The sequence below is a fragment of the Protopterus annectens genome, chromosome 2.part0, assembly GCF_019279795.1.
Source record: "Protopterus annectens isolate FY-2018-M chromosome 2.part0, PAN1.0, whole genome shotgun sequence".
Classification (NCBI taxonomy): domain Eukaryota; kingdom Metazoa; phylum Chordata; order Ceratodontiformes; family Protopteridae; genus Protopterus; species Protopterus annectens.
In genome coordinates this window covers 1,296,890,158-1,296,904,225 of record NC_056728.1, presented here as the reverse complement: position 1 = coordinate 1,296,904,225, position 14,068 = coordinate 1,296,890,158, and the positions used below count along the sequence as shown (strand labels likewise).

At 38.7% G+C, this 14,068-nt stretch overlaps 1 protein-coding gene across 3 annotated transcripts in view; it reads left to right on the top strand.

Moving 5' to 3' along the window:
• EGF (epidermal growth factor) overlaps window positions 1-14,068 on the top strand; it is a 1,284,649-nt gene that overhangs the window by 268,998 nt on the left and 1,001,583 nt on the right. The window lies entirely within an intron of this gene.

Genomic DNA, 14,068 nt, shown 5'->3' with positions numbered 1-14,068 from the left:
CATTTTATCCTTATATTGTGGTATCCTTCTGGGCGAAGGCAGGATGCTACTAGGGTCATACCTGCCTGGGCCACATGACCCGAGAGCTCTTCCATGTCTCTTTTCATGTAGTCCAGGGAGGTACGTCTCAAGTCATTCACTCCAACATGGACAATGACAGAGTCATATTTGTACTTGTTGTGGAGTGACTTGAGTGCATGCGTTATGTGGCGGATCCTGGCACCCGACAGGCAGCTGACTGTAATTTTCTCCTTATTCAACCTGATGAGAGGGACATCAGTGTGCTGGACTATAGAGTCACCTATGACTAAAGTGTTAGGTACATTGCCTTGCCTTAGGGGCTGTTGCTGGGTGGCACACTGGTGTTGTGAACTATGTGACACATTGGTTGTGATTGGTGTTTGTTTGCGTTTCAGCTTCAGAGGTCTTTGTTGCTTGGGCAGGTTACAGTTAAGGGCCTCTGCATATGTGGATTTAGTGTTGCTATATGTGGGTGTTGGTGGTGCGGGTTTAGAAGGGCTATGTGTTGCTTGAGGTGTAGTGTGGGTGTTAACCTTCTCCTCTTGACTGTTTAGCACAATCTTGGGTGGAGAGAGCTTTGCTTCCATTTTGGCTATGTAAGTGCATCTCTCACAGGTTGTAGTGTTGGGTGGTAGGAGGAGAGGGTTGTCTGTGTACATGAGGCAATTGCTGCATTGCCCCAGTATGCCCAGATTCACCAGGTGGACAGGAGAAATCACCGGAAGCTGACCCTTGGACATGCCTGGTTTGGGGCTTTTTTTTTTTCTTTGTAAAGTATAGGAGCTGTTTCCTTAGCAAGGTACTTTGCAGTTATAGGCTGTTTAGTGCCTACTATTAATTTCTCCTTGTTAACAAGGAGAGTTCAGTGTTTGTATGAGTTCAAGGCTTCCTAGTGCTTTCCAGCAGGTATTAGAGAAAGTGCTAGTCACAGGGATGCTTAAAGGTAAGATTGAAAAGAATGCACTCTGCAGTGTGCACTAGAGAAGTTAGATGTGAAAGTAGGTAACTTGAGTTTTACCTGTTTAAAAAGTTAAGGTTTAGTGGAGAGTTACTATTTTTAAAACAGCAAGATGGATTGAAAGGGGTGGTCACTTTTGTATTTTGGTACTATGAAATACTGTAGGATGAAGCTGCCAGGTAAGAGAAAAATACGAAGGCCTAAAATAAGGTTTATGGATGTGGTGAGAGAGGACATGCAGGTGGTTGGTGTGACACAACAATATGCAGAGGACAGGAAGAAATGGAAACAGAAGCTGCCATTAAAAAAAGAATAATTAGTAGAGCATACAATATACTGCATAACAACTATAAGAACCAATCAGAGGAGCTTGGAAAGGATTGGGAAGAGAGATTGGATAAGCAATTCACAAAGAAACAATGGGGGTGGGATATATGTCTTCTTCTTCTTCTCTTTCGGCTGTTCCCATTAGGGGTTGCCACAGCGGATCATCTGTTTCCATTTCTTCCTGTCCTCTGCATATTGCTGTGTCACACCAACCACCTGCATGTCCTCTCTCACCACATCCATAAACCTTATTTTAGGCCTTCGTATTTTTCTCTTACCTGGCAGCTTCATCCTTAGCATCCTTTTCCCAATATACCCAGCATCCCTCCTCAGCACATTTCCAAACCAATGCAATCTCACCTCTCTGACTTTGACTTCAAACCATCCAACCTGAGCTGACCCTCTAATATAGTGATTCCTAATCCTGTCCATCCTTTTCACACCCAGTGCAAATCTTAACATCTTTAACTCTACCACTTCCAGCTCTGACTCCTGCCTTTTTGTCAATGCCATTGTCTCCAACCCATACAACATAGCTGGTCTCACGACCCTCTTGTAGACCTTCCTTTTCCTTACTGGTACCCGTCTGTCACAAATCACTCCTGACACTCTTCTCCACCCTTTCCACCCTGCCTGTACTCTCTTCTTCACCTCTCTTCCACACTCACCATTACTCTGAACTGTTGATCCCAAGTATTTAAACTCATCCACCTTCGCCAACTCTACTCCCTGCATCCTCACCATTCCTCTATCCTCTCTCTCATTCAGACACACATTCTTAGTCCTGCTGACCTTCATTCCTTTCCTCTCTAGAGTATATCTCCACCTCTCCAGGGTCTTCTCAACCTGGTCCCTACTCTCACTACAGATCACAAGAGCATCTGCAAACATCATAGTCCATGGGGCCTCCTGTCTGATCTCATCTGTCAACCTATCCATCACCATTGCAAATAAGAAAGGGCTCAGAGCTGATCCTTGATGTAATCCCACCTCCACCTTAAACGCATCTGTCACTCCCACTGCAGACTTCACCACTGTCACACTACCCTCGTACATATTCTGTACCACTCTTACATACTTCTCTGTCACTCCTGACTTCCTCATACAATACCACAACTCCTCTCTAGGTACCCAATCATATGCTTTCTCCGAGTCTACGAAGACACAATGCAACTCCTTCTGACCTTCTCTATATTTCTCCATCAACACTCTCAGAGCAAACATCGCATCAGTAGTGCTCCTTCCCAGCATGAAACCATACTGCTGATCACTAATCATCACATCCCTTCTTAATCTAGCTTCTACCACTCTTTCCCATAACTTCAAGCTGTGACTGATTAGTTTTATCCCTCTGTAGTTACTACAGCTCTGCACATCACCCTTATTTTAAAAAATAGGTACCAAAACACTTTTTCTCCACTCCTCAGGCATCCTCTGACTTTCCAAGATTTCATTAAACAATCTGGTTAAAAACTCCACTGCCATTTCTCCTAAGCACCTCCATGCTTCCACTGGTATGTCATCTGGACCAACAGCCTTTCTATTCTTCACCCTCTTCATAGCTGTCTGTACTTCCTCATTGCTAATCTGTTTCACTTCCTGATTGACCATCCCCACATCATCCAACCTTCTCTCTCTCTCATTCTCTTCATTCATCAGCCCCTCAAAGTACTCTTTCCATCTGCTCAGCACACTCTCCTCACTTGTGAGTACGTTTCCCTCACTATCCTTTACCACCCTTACCTGCTGCACATCTTTCCCAGCTCGGTCCCTCTGTCTAGCCAATTGGTAGAGGTCCTTTTCTCCCTCTCTAGTGTCCAACCTTTCATATAACTCTCCATATGCCTTATCCTTAACCTTTGCCACCTCTCTCTTTGCCATGCTCCTCATCTCCTTATACTTCTGTCTACTTTCTTCATCTCTTTGACAATCCCACTTCTTCTTCACCAGCCTCTTCCTCGGCATACTCTCCTGTACTTCCTCATTCCACCACCAGGTCTCCTTGTCCTCCTTCCTCTGTCCAGGTGTCACATCAAGCACCTTTCTAGGTGTTTCCCTTACCATCTCTGCTGTAGTCACCCAGCTATTTGGAACTCTTCACTGCCCCCAGTGCCTGTTTTAACTCTTCCCTGAACTCCACCTCACAATCACCCTTTTTCAACTTCCACCATTTGATCCTTGGCACTGCTCTCACACTTGTCCTCCTCTTCTTGATCACCACTGTCTTCCTACAGACCACCATTCTATGCTGCCTAACTACACTTTCCCCTGTCACCACGTTACAGTCTCCAATCTCCTTCAGACTAGCCCTCCTGCATAGGATATAATCCACCTGTGTGCATCTTCCTCCACTCTTGTTCATCACCCTGTGTTCCTCCAGCTTCTTAAAATACGTATTCACCACAGCCATGACCATCCTTTTTGCAAAATCCACTACCATCTGACCTTCTGCATTGCTCTCCTTAACACCATACCTGCCCATCACTTCCTCATCCCCTCTGTTCCCTTCACCAATATGCCCATTGAAATCCTCTCCAGTCACCAGTCTCTCACCCTTGGATACACTCACCACCACTTCATCCAACTCACTCCAAAATTTTTCTTTCTCATCCATCGCACATCCAACTTGCTGAGTGTATTCACTAACATTCATCATTACACCATCAATTTCCAGCTTCATAAACATTACTCTGTCTGACACTCTTTTCACCTCCAAAACACTCTTGGCATACTGTTCCTTCAGGATAACCCCTACCCCATTTCTCCTCCCATTCACACCATGATAGAACAATTTGAACCCAACTCCTATACACCTGGCCTTACTCCCCTTCCATCAGGTCTGTTTCACACACAATATATCAACTTTCCTTCCCTCCATCATATCAGCTAGCTCTCTCCCTATACCAGTCATACTGCCAACATTCAAAGTTTCTACCCTCACTCTACACTCCTAACCTTCCTCCTCTCCTTCTGCTTTTGGGGTGGGATATATGTATATCTCCCAAATATGCAACAAAGTCTAGAATATTTAGGATCTTTGTTTGGAAGTGTTTACATAGGTATTTTTATACCCCCAAGTAGACTCCAAAGTATTTTCCCTCAGGTAGACCTCAAATGTTGGAGATGTGATGGGGAAGAAAGAAATAACTGGGAACATATTTTCTGGGAGTGTAATAAGTTTGCAGACTTTAAAGATTCCCTGCAGACTGCTCTGTCAGAGATACTGGTTGAGCAGATTGTGTAACTAAGGACATTATTTTTTTGAGCTATGACACAGAATCAGAATTGCCTACACATAGTAAGACGTTGCTGAGTCTAATTATGGTGGCTGCCAAAAAAAAAGCAATTACTAGAAAATGGAAATCAATGTATAAACCAACCTTACTAGAAGTAAGGAATAAAGTAACAACTAAAAAAATGGAATTGAGATCTTTAGAAAAGGGAAGGAGCAAACTACATATAAAAAATGGGAATTATGGGAACAATACATACAGAGGAGGAACGAGGTTTAAAAGAAGACAGGAGTTGAATGAGCTAAGCAATACTTAACTGACAATGACAGGCTAGATTATAAATGATGTATAATGTTACAGTTGTCTCAACGGGGTCTGTGAGCTACAATTTTTACAAGTAAAATTGTGTCAATGTGTTTTTTTTCCCATTTATTACAAATGTAAGATTGCCTATGTCATATGTAATAACTTAATAAAGATGTTTTTTGTTTATAAAAAAAATAAAAGCAACTGAAGCTTTCACCTGAAATATTTTAAAATAGTTTCTAAATATATGCACATGTGACAAATCAAAGTCCCTTACATGTATGCCAGCATAGGAGTTTCTGAAATGTTAACTTTTTTTTCAGCTAATTTACTAGTTAATAAGTGAAGTACTGACCCGATATCCATGTTATATACTATGGAAGTTATCATTCAATACTTGCTCAGGAATACTTGATTTGGGTAACCTGCTATTAATAACAAGCTGTTTATATGAGTACAGCATTTGGCTTTCAAATAGAAGACAAAGTAAAGACTCTCTAATAGAGATATATTAACTACCTGAATGGGTCTAATCAAGTCTCTTAACCCCTCAATTCACTATCACACTTGGTTTACTTTGATATTAGGCTAGCACTCAAAAGCAATTAAAGTGATTCTCCTTGAAGCTCCCTGGTTAATAAGCCCTAAATTCAGAAAAGAAATATCCCAAATGTGCCATCCTGGGACCCCTTCTTTTTAATATCTTTTCCCTGACCTCAATACCTTAACCTCCCATTCCACCCTTATATAATACACTGATGATTCTACACTTATCCCCACGTTTTACACACTGTCACAACTTCAGTCACTCATACAAGAATCTTTCCTTTCTGTAGAAAATTGGCTAACTAAAAATCAAAAGAAATAACATGAACAGTAGAAACTTTCAACTCTTTAATAAAACAAGGCAAAGCTTTCGGGTTTCCCCTTCTTTAGTGCATATAAAATTATTGCCAATTCATACATTTAAATAACTGAAATTAAGAAACATGTGAAATTAAGAAACATGTGACAGCCAATCAATCAATTTAAAATACACAAAACCAGCACTAATCAATGTAACATCATTTGTTTCCTATGCAGTACTGGTTTCAAGCTTACTGCATTATTTAAACCAGGGGATGTATCTGCACTTAATCTTAAAATCCATGTTAATTCTATGTTCTCCGGTTTATTATTAATATCACCCCCCCACTATTCATCTGTAGTGTTTTAATAACCCTAAATTTAAAACAATGACTTACACCCTTCTCTAATATATGTTTAGCCAAAACATTATTCTCTATATTTCTTTTTATTTCCGATTTGTGCTCTGTAATACAGTCTTTCAGCATCCTATTGCTTTTTCCCATAGAGAAACATGAGCATTGTGTGCATGTGGCCAAACACACTATTTGAGTGGTGTTACAATAGGCATAACAGTCAAAAGTGTATTCTATTTTACTTATTGGATGAACAAAATTTATGTCATTTAAAATATCTCTGCAACAACTGCAATTTAGGCATGGATATGTGCCTTTTCTTGAACTAACATCTTTATTGCCCTCATACAGATCTTTATAACATAATCTTCTTTTAAGATTTTTTTCATTTCTATATGCAAATAAAGGTTGTTCACTATTTGTTTTATTTCGGGCATAGTTAACAATATATTCAAATTATTCCTTATTAATCTTTCTACATCTCTGGTTCTATTATTATAAGTCAGCACATACCTTAACCTAATCTCCTGTCTACCTGTTGAAATTGGTACATCTTCCCTTTTAGCACTACAAAATAGAGCTAAATTATTTTGCCTTTTGGCTAAAATTATGTTCATACTTTCATATACCATTCCTTCCTCATATCCTTGGTTAATAAACTCCAATGCTATTTCTTCCACCTGTTCCTTATTTTTTATATCATCAGTGTTTAATCTATTTATTCTTATAAACTGGCTTTTCACAATGCCCCTAAACACATGCGGGGCATGCATACTTTTCCTTTGTGTATACCTGTTCTTTTGTACAGGTTTCTTATATGCTGAAGTTTCTATACCATTCCCTTTCTTTTCTAACCTTATGTCCAAATAATTAATAGCCAGTGTTAAGTATTCTAACACAAATTTAAAAAAATTGGTATTACTCTCTAAATATTCAACAAACTGTTTTAAACTACTTTCATTACCATTCCAAATTAAAAAAAAATAGTCGTCTACAAATTTCTTGTAAACCAAGAGCTCATTTCTAACATAACCTTCATCCTTATAAATGCATTTTCTCTCCCAATGATTAAGTACTAAATTAGCATAGGTATTATCCATGGGCGTACCCATGGCAACACCTGATACTTGATATCTGTAGATAGTGTTTCTCATTAAATAAGAAAATGTTATTACTTAAAATAATTTCTATTAATAAACAAATATATTCAATCTTCTTATGTGCCATACTCATTTCCATGTTAAGGAATTCCCTTATTATACTAACACCATAGTTATTGGGAATAACCGTAAACCAAGAATTTATGTCTAAACATACAAATAAAAAATCATCACACTCATTTTTACAATAACATTCATATAATTTATGTAAAATGTCAGCCGAATCTTTAATATGGTTATTACACATCGGCAGATGTTCACATAATATTTGCTGCACATATATTGATAACGGCTCTGTTATCCATCCCCTCCCTGTGACTACAGATATCTAAGTTCAGTCTTATACAATTCAAAAAATGCTGTTATAACAGGCATACTATACGGAATAAAAGTACTACTCCTTTTACACTGTTTAACATTCTCCACAGTGGTATCTTTAAATATCATTTTTAAGTTCAAATTCCTTGTAAACAGCATTAAATCTATTACTGCTTGCGAGATACTATCACTTCCACTAGGTATGAACTGAAGTCCTTTGTTAAAGACTTTCATATCTTCTGTCAGCACATAATTAGATTTGCAATATTAATTTTTACAGTACCTATTTTGGGTGTGCTGCTTTGTTTTGGACATGGCGGCTGTCGCTTTTTCATTTCAGTGATTGAGGATGCTGCTCTGGTCTCCCTCTGGATGCTGACCTTGGTTTTACATCGATTTTCTCTGGTAGTTTCACTACAACCGGCTTGAAGAGCTTGGTAAAATCCTCTTTCATTTTTGCGTTCACATTCACCATAATACTACTCCCATCCGTTTTATCAGTTGTTACCACGCTACTCACATTACGGCTTTCTACATTTAATGACTTCTGGCTCATCTGATTGGTTGAGCCCTCACAAGTGGACGCCCTTGCTTCTGGCATCGATGCTTCGTTCAGTCTTGCTACTAGTTCACCACTATTGGTTATTTCCATACCAGCTGCTCCTTCCTGATCAAACAAGTCTAATTGATCAAGACCCACTGTCTTATTGTTATTAATTCTATTCACTCGATTCTTCGGCCATGAAACTATATGGCCAGATCTAAAATCATTAAGGTCTCTAACCAACTTTCGTTTTTTGGCAGCTTCCAGGCTTTCATCAAGAGCTGCCAGCCTGTCAGTCGTTTGTTGGTACGTGCCTTATTTTAATTGTTATTTTACTTGCTATTTTCTCTGTTTTCTGTTGCTCAGCTTTGCGATTAGTGTATAACTATTTTTATTACTCAATACTGTTAAAGTCATATAATTGTATAATTTGTAAATTTTGCTGGAGCTTTTCTCCTCAGTCTCCACTGAAAATGTGCCTGTGCTCAGCTGGACCAACCCGGTTAACAAATGTGAAATAAATAAATGAATGTTTTCTGCTCCTCTGACCCTCCTCTTTACTTTATGTTGTAAACGAACATTATTTTGCATCAGTGACAAAATGTTTTAAATCTTTATATCTGAGCTGTTGCTAGAGATAAAGTAGAACTGTCAAAAACAAATCATCTAAGCAACATTTCAAATGTGTGGTACCATTTAGTCACACTTAGATACTCTGAATAATCTCACATTAGCTTGCTGAGTGCAAACAGAAGAAAATGATTTCCTAAGATCCCCAGCTCAGCTACTTTACCTGGAAACCCCCAACTGGCTCATAGGCTAAGTCTAGAAGTGAATGCTTTTATGTTTGCCAAATTGCATACTACACATTATTTATGTAATAGGTTTTCAAAAACTGTTGTTATTGTAGTCTTTGGTGCTGTTGTCAATAAAAAGAATGTTCTGCATCCTTTTGCAGATGCATTCATGCTATTTGAAGTTTCTGAAAAGGTTGAGTAGACTGTGATAGTTTGAAATATAACTAGTGTGTGTGTATGTGTGTGTTTTTTTTGTATGATGAGGGTACAAAAAAGTGTACATCTTTAATAAGCATGGCTGAGTCACAAAAGCAACATTTTGACTTGGGTGTCTTCAATGCAAGCAAGCACACTGATCGGTGTTTTAAATGTTTGTTATTGCTTACTCTGCTATGATGTCTTTCTTCTAATTTTTAGCACATGTAGATGCTGCTTTTTAACTTATACGTGTATTAGTTTGATTTTCCAAACAACCCAACTGACACTGATTTCAAATAAGGTTACATGGCCCACATAGCCTGCCAGCTTATTACTAGCCTAAAACTGTACTCTTCGCTCCCCATGTGCATTGCCTAATGACTGCTTCAAGCATTCTTGAACTCCTTCATCATTGCTGATCTCAAAACTTTCCCAGGAAAGTTGTTTTAGGCTTCCACTAACCTCTTTTCTGAGAAATAATCTTTATGTTTAATATGATCTGCAAATTTTTGTCTTCAGTTTGTGCATTTTTTGTTGTCTTGTACGCCTCTTTTCTTAAAGAAGCTACTTTCTTGTAATTTACTGAAATATTTAAATACTGCTCCCGTGCGTCTCTCTTTTTTCTTCCTCATAGATACCTACGAAATTCTGTTAGTCTTTTCCTACATGATGGTTGAGAGAGGCTTTTTAACATTTGTGTTGTCCACCTAATTATCTCCAACCAATACATGGATTCCTAGACCTGGGAGTCTGCAGAAATGCCCATACTATTCCATGAAGGATTTCAGCAAGATGCATAGTTGTATATGCAGTCAAGTAGATGGTAATGTTGTACAACAGGCTGACTGTAAGAAGCATATATTATATTACATATTCCTAAAATAGTAGTAAGTACATATCAAATTAATCAAATAGTTCTGATTCACAAAAACACATATATTGTGAAGTAAGTAACTTGAAATCAATTGTTTAATTCCATTAACAGAATTAATTTTTGAATTTTAAAAATAAATATTAAAATGCTAGGGTAATTTAAGTAGCTAATTTTGGATGATTAGTCACATGTAGAACAGGAAAAACTGTAACACTTGTAATAATCATGTGTACATGGCAGAAAGTAAATCAAGGAAGCTAAGATACAAAAAGAGATTCCCCATAGTCGATTGTATATAATTATGATAAAGGTGATTAGTAGAGGGGAAACCTGATGTAGTGTAATTAAATATAAATAAATACATAAGCAGAGGAGAGTAACATTAATGTGTAACAAATATATAAACTGACTGATAAAAATACTATTTCACCATCATTCCTTGCTACTAGAAAATACAAAACTGTTCAGTCTGCAGATATAAGCTAAAGGAAGCAGTAGTAATGCTCATAAAACAGTTCATGAATAAAAGCATTCAGGAGAATGCTAGCCATATTGGGCAAATAGAACAAATTACTGAGGGACTGATATTTGTGATAAAGTGTATATGTAAAGTGACTGAATCATATGCAGATCTTGATATGATCTGATTGAAAGCATTGATAAGACCAAGCTTAAGTCTTGGAACTTGAATGCTATTGTTTATACAGCTGGGGACCTCAGGGAATCAAGGTTTAGTGACCTTGAAGGCATTTTCAGTTGATTCAATGCTTTGTGAGTATCCAGATTTGTATGAAAAACAAATGGCAATTCAGGATTAAACTCATTCTCTAGGTACTTGAGATCTGTTACTTAGACTAATAGTATCTTTTGCAATGATCCTATACAGGGGCAAAATGTTCCATTCATTGGCTGGAACGAAATAGCAGAATATCCCTCTTGCTGGTGTTAGCAGACATTCCTTTGTTAGTAAACTGCTCACAGATGTTATCAAAATAAAATAAATAAATAAATAGATACATAAACTCCTGAATGATGTTACTTGACTTAACAACTCATAGAATGACAAGGCCATCTGTGTAAAGCAGCCACAGTAGGTTAAGGAAGCTAGTGGTGAGGTCATTAATAAAAAAAAAAAGAAAACAAAAAACACACTTAGTGACAACCCGTGTGAAAGATCAGAGGAGTCATTTCCTGCACAGGAATAGATTCTATCACTGTTGAAGTGACATCCGGACCCCATGTGGAAATGGGAAAAAGGGGGTTGTGGGTGGACGGATATTATAGATTCTATCAACCCTAGGCATGGCTGTCATTATTATGAGATGGACTGTCTTAACTCAACTAAGCATCTGTCCAAAATGGGCAATTGTAACAAGCCCACCGCATCAAGAACAACTTCCAGTTAAAAGTTATTATGTTTCAAATAAAGCAGGTAATATACATCTCTTATTTTTGATAGCTGTTGAAATTTGTACTAGGCAACAAAGGCTTGCCCTCTATTAACTGAGTCTAATACACTAGATTAATGTATCTCCCCAGACATTCACCAGACATGAGTAACCTAACCTTTACTGGAGCCAAAGTCTCTGGGATTCCGTACTCAGCTTCTCCATAATCCTGTTCACTGTCCTGATTATTTCCTACAAAGCCTTCAGTAACCTTTCTTTAATTCTTTCCACAGGGCTCTATGTGGTTAATTTCCCAAACTGAAGCCCAAGTCAACTTCTTCCCATGTGGTGAGTTAGCATTGTCTCCACTGCCTATGGGCGAGCGTAGTGTGATCCCACTCCAGTCCTGTTCAGACAGCTCCTACAGTCACCCAAGCCATTTATCAGACTTAGTTCATCTGCAGTGAAGACAGGATTTTATCTCTATGTGTTACAGTGCTAGCCTACCTTAGTCTAGATTAACCTTATAACCAGTACCCTCCAGGCCCTTGGTTAATTACCAAGAAAGACCTGAAGCTTCCTTCTCTTAAAATATATAGATTCATAGGTTCATAGGTAGGTACTAGGCTATTGGCCCTAAGGCCTATAGAAGCCTGGCCAAAAGGGTAGCCTGGCTTTCACCACCCAAGAAAATTATTTTCCTGTGCCCCTGTCAAGCAGAACCACAGAAGTGATCCCCGGGGTGAATTTCCTATTACCCATCCAATCATCAAGATTTTTCTTGAAGAGTGCTAATGAGGAGCTCTGTTTGACATAGATAGGTAGTCTGTTCCAGAGTATGGGAAGTCTCTGGGATAGGAATCTATCCCTCCAGCATGTTCTGTTTATTGTGGTGACAAGGTTTAGGTCCCTAGAGCGTGTAGCTCGGAGGGATTCGGATTTCTTTAAGTGGAGCATGTCCAACAGCTCTGGGTTTGACATAGCTTTGTATGTTAGGCAGAGATCACCTCTTAGTAGGCGATATGCGACGGAGTAAAGCTGGAGTTTTTTGAGACGGTCTGCACAAGGCATCTGTTTGAGGCCAGTAATCCTCCTTGTGAGATATTTTTGCGGCCTTTCCAGTTGTTGTGGATGTCTTGTGAGGTACATACCAAAAGGGGCGTTGTACTCTATAATGGGTCTAATGAGTGATGAGTAGAGGGGAACAATGACCTCTTTTTTTCTGGATGAGAAACCTTTTGTGATGAGGTGTGCCACATAGAAGGATTTCCTGATCACTGTGGCAATGTGATTATCAAAGGAGAGGCTACTGTCCACCTTTGTCCCAAGGTCTCTTATCACACTTTCAGTGTTAAGTAGACTACCACCTATGTGGTAGTTCATGGGTACAGAGTTTTTACCAAAGGGGATGACAATGCCCTGTTTGGCATTGAGCTTGAGACCATGGCTTTGACACCAGGCATCTGTCTCAGTGAGGCCCTTTTGTAGGATGTCCACATCGTTAGGAGTTTCAATTATGGCTCCTAGTTTGCAGTCATCTGCAAATTTAGTTAGCCAAAGACCTATTGTGTTAACCTGTACTTCAGAGAAGTAGATACCAAACAGGAGAGGACCCAGGACTGAACCCTGTGATATTCCACTTGTCACTGGTCTGAAGTCTGATTTGGAGCCTGCTACTTTCACAGTGTGGGTTCTGTCAGTAGGCCAGTTGGCAACCCATCTTGTGACATAGGGATTTATATCTAGTTTAGTGAGTTTATCTATAATTCCAGAGTGGGGGATGGTGTCAAACGCTTCGGCGAGATCTAGATAGGCTGTGTGAACCACCTTACCCTCATCTATGGCTTTGGTGACTACTTCAAAGAAGTCTATCAGGTTTAAGAGACATGATCTGCATTTTACAAACCCAAACTGTGTGGGGTCCAGAGTTTGGAGATCTCCAATGTCTTTGTTTATGAGTTCCATGATGATACGTTCCATGGCCTTGCAGACCAGGCTCATCAGGCTAATTGTAATATAAATATATTCTTTTTTTTCTAATAATTTATCTGTCTCCATCTGACTCTTCTGTATTTCATTTGCCAAATCTGTTACCGCTCTTGCCTGCTGGTATTGCTCCTCTCTGTCACTCTTCGAAAGAAAACTTGGAAGAGTTTCACTTCTTCGAAGTGCACTCCACCAGGCTGTCTTTCTACAATGTCTTCCCTCTGATTTATCCTCCAGTGCCTTTATTTTATTAACCTTGATTTCAATTTCCTTCAGTTACCATTTTTTTGAAAATATGAAGACTGGCAATATGAGTTACTAAATGTCCATTGTGTTTGCTTCATTCTAATTTCTATTCTTAATTTGATATTTGACTGTTATGCATATTTTATGCATGTCTCATTTTTGGAAGGATGTTTCCCTCTTGAAATGTTTACATCACATGAAGTGCTTCCATATATTTGTAATTGTGTCCCTTCTTTTCTCCAAACCAAACAACACTTGCCTCTGTATCTAGAGTTGTATATGGCTCCCTTGAATTTGCTAGCGGCGTTATACTGACTTTCAGTTTTTGGACAGTTGTTTGCTTCTAGATCAAGAAACTAAGCATTTGCTAGCTTGTTTTACTGTAACCAGATTTCCTTTTTTTTCTATAATTTACTATATAGTTATTTCTGTTTTCATATTTTTCTAGGCTTTGACTGAAAAAAGAGGTACATTTGTTCCAGTGCTGTTACTCAGTGAGGTAATGAATAA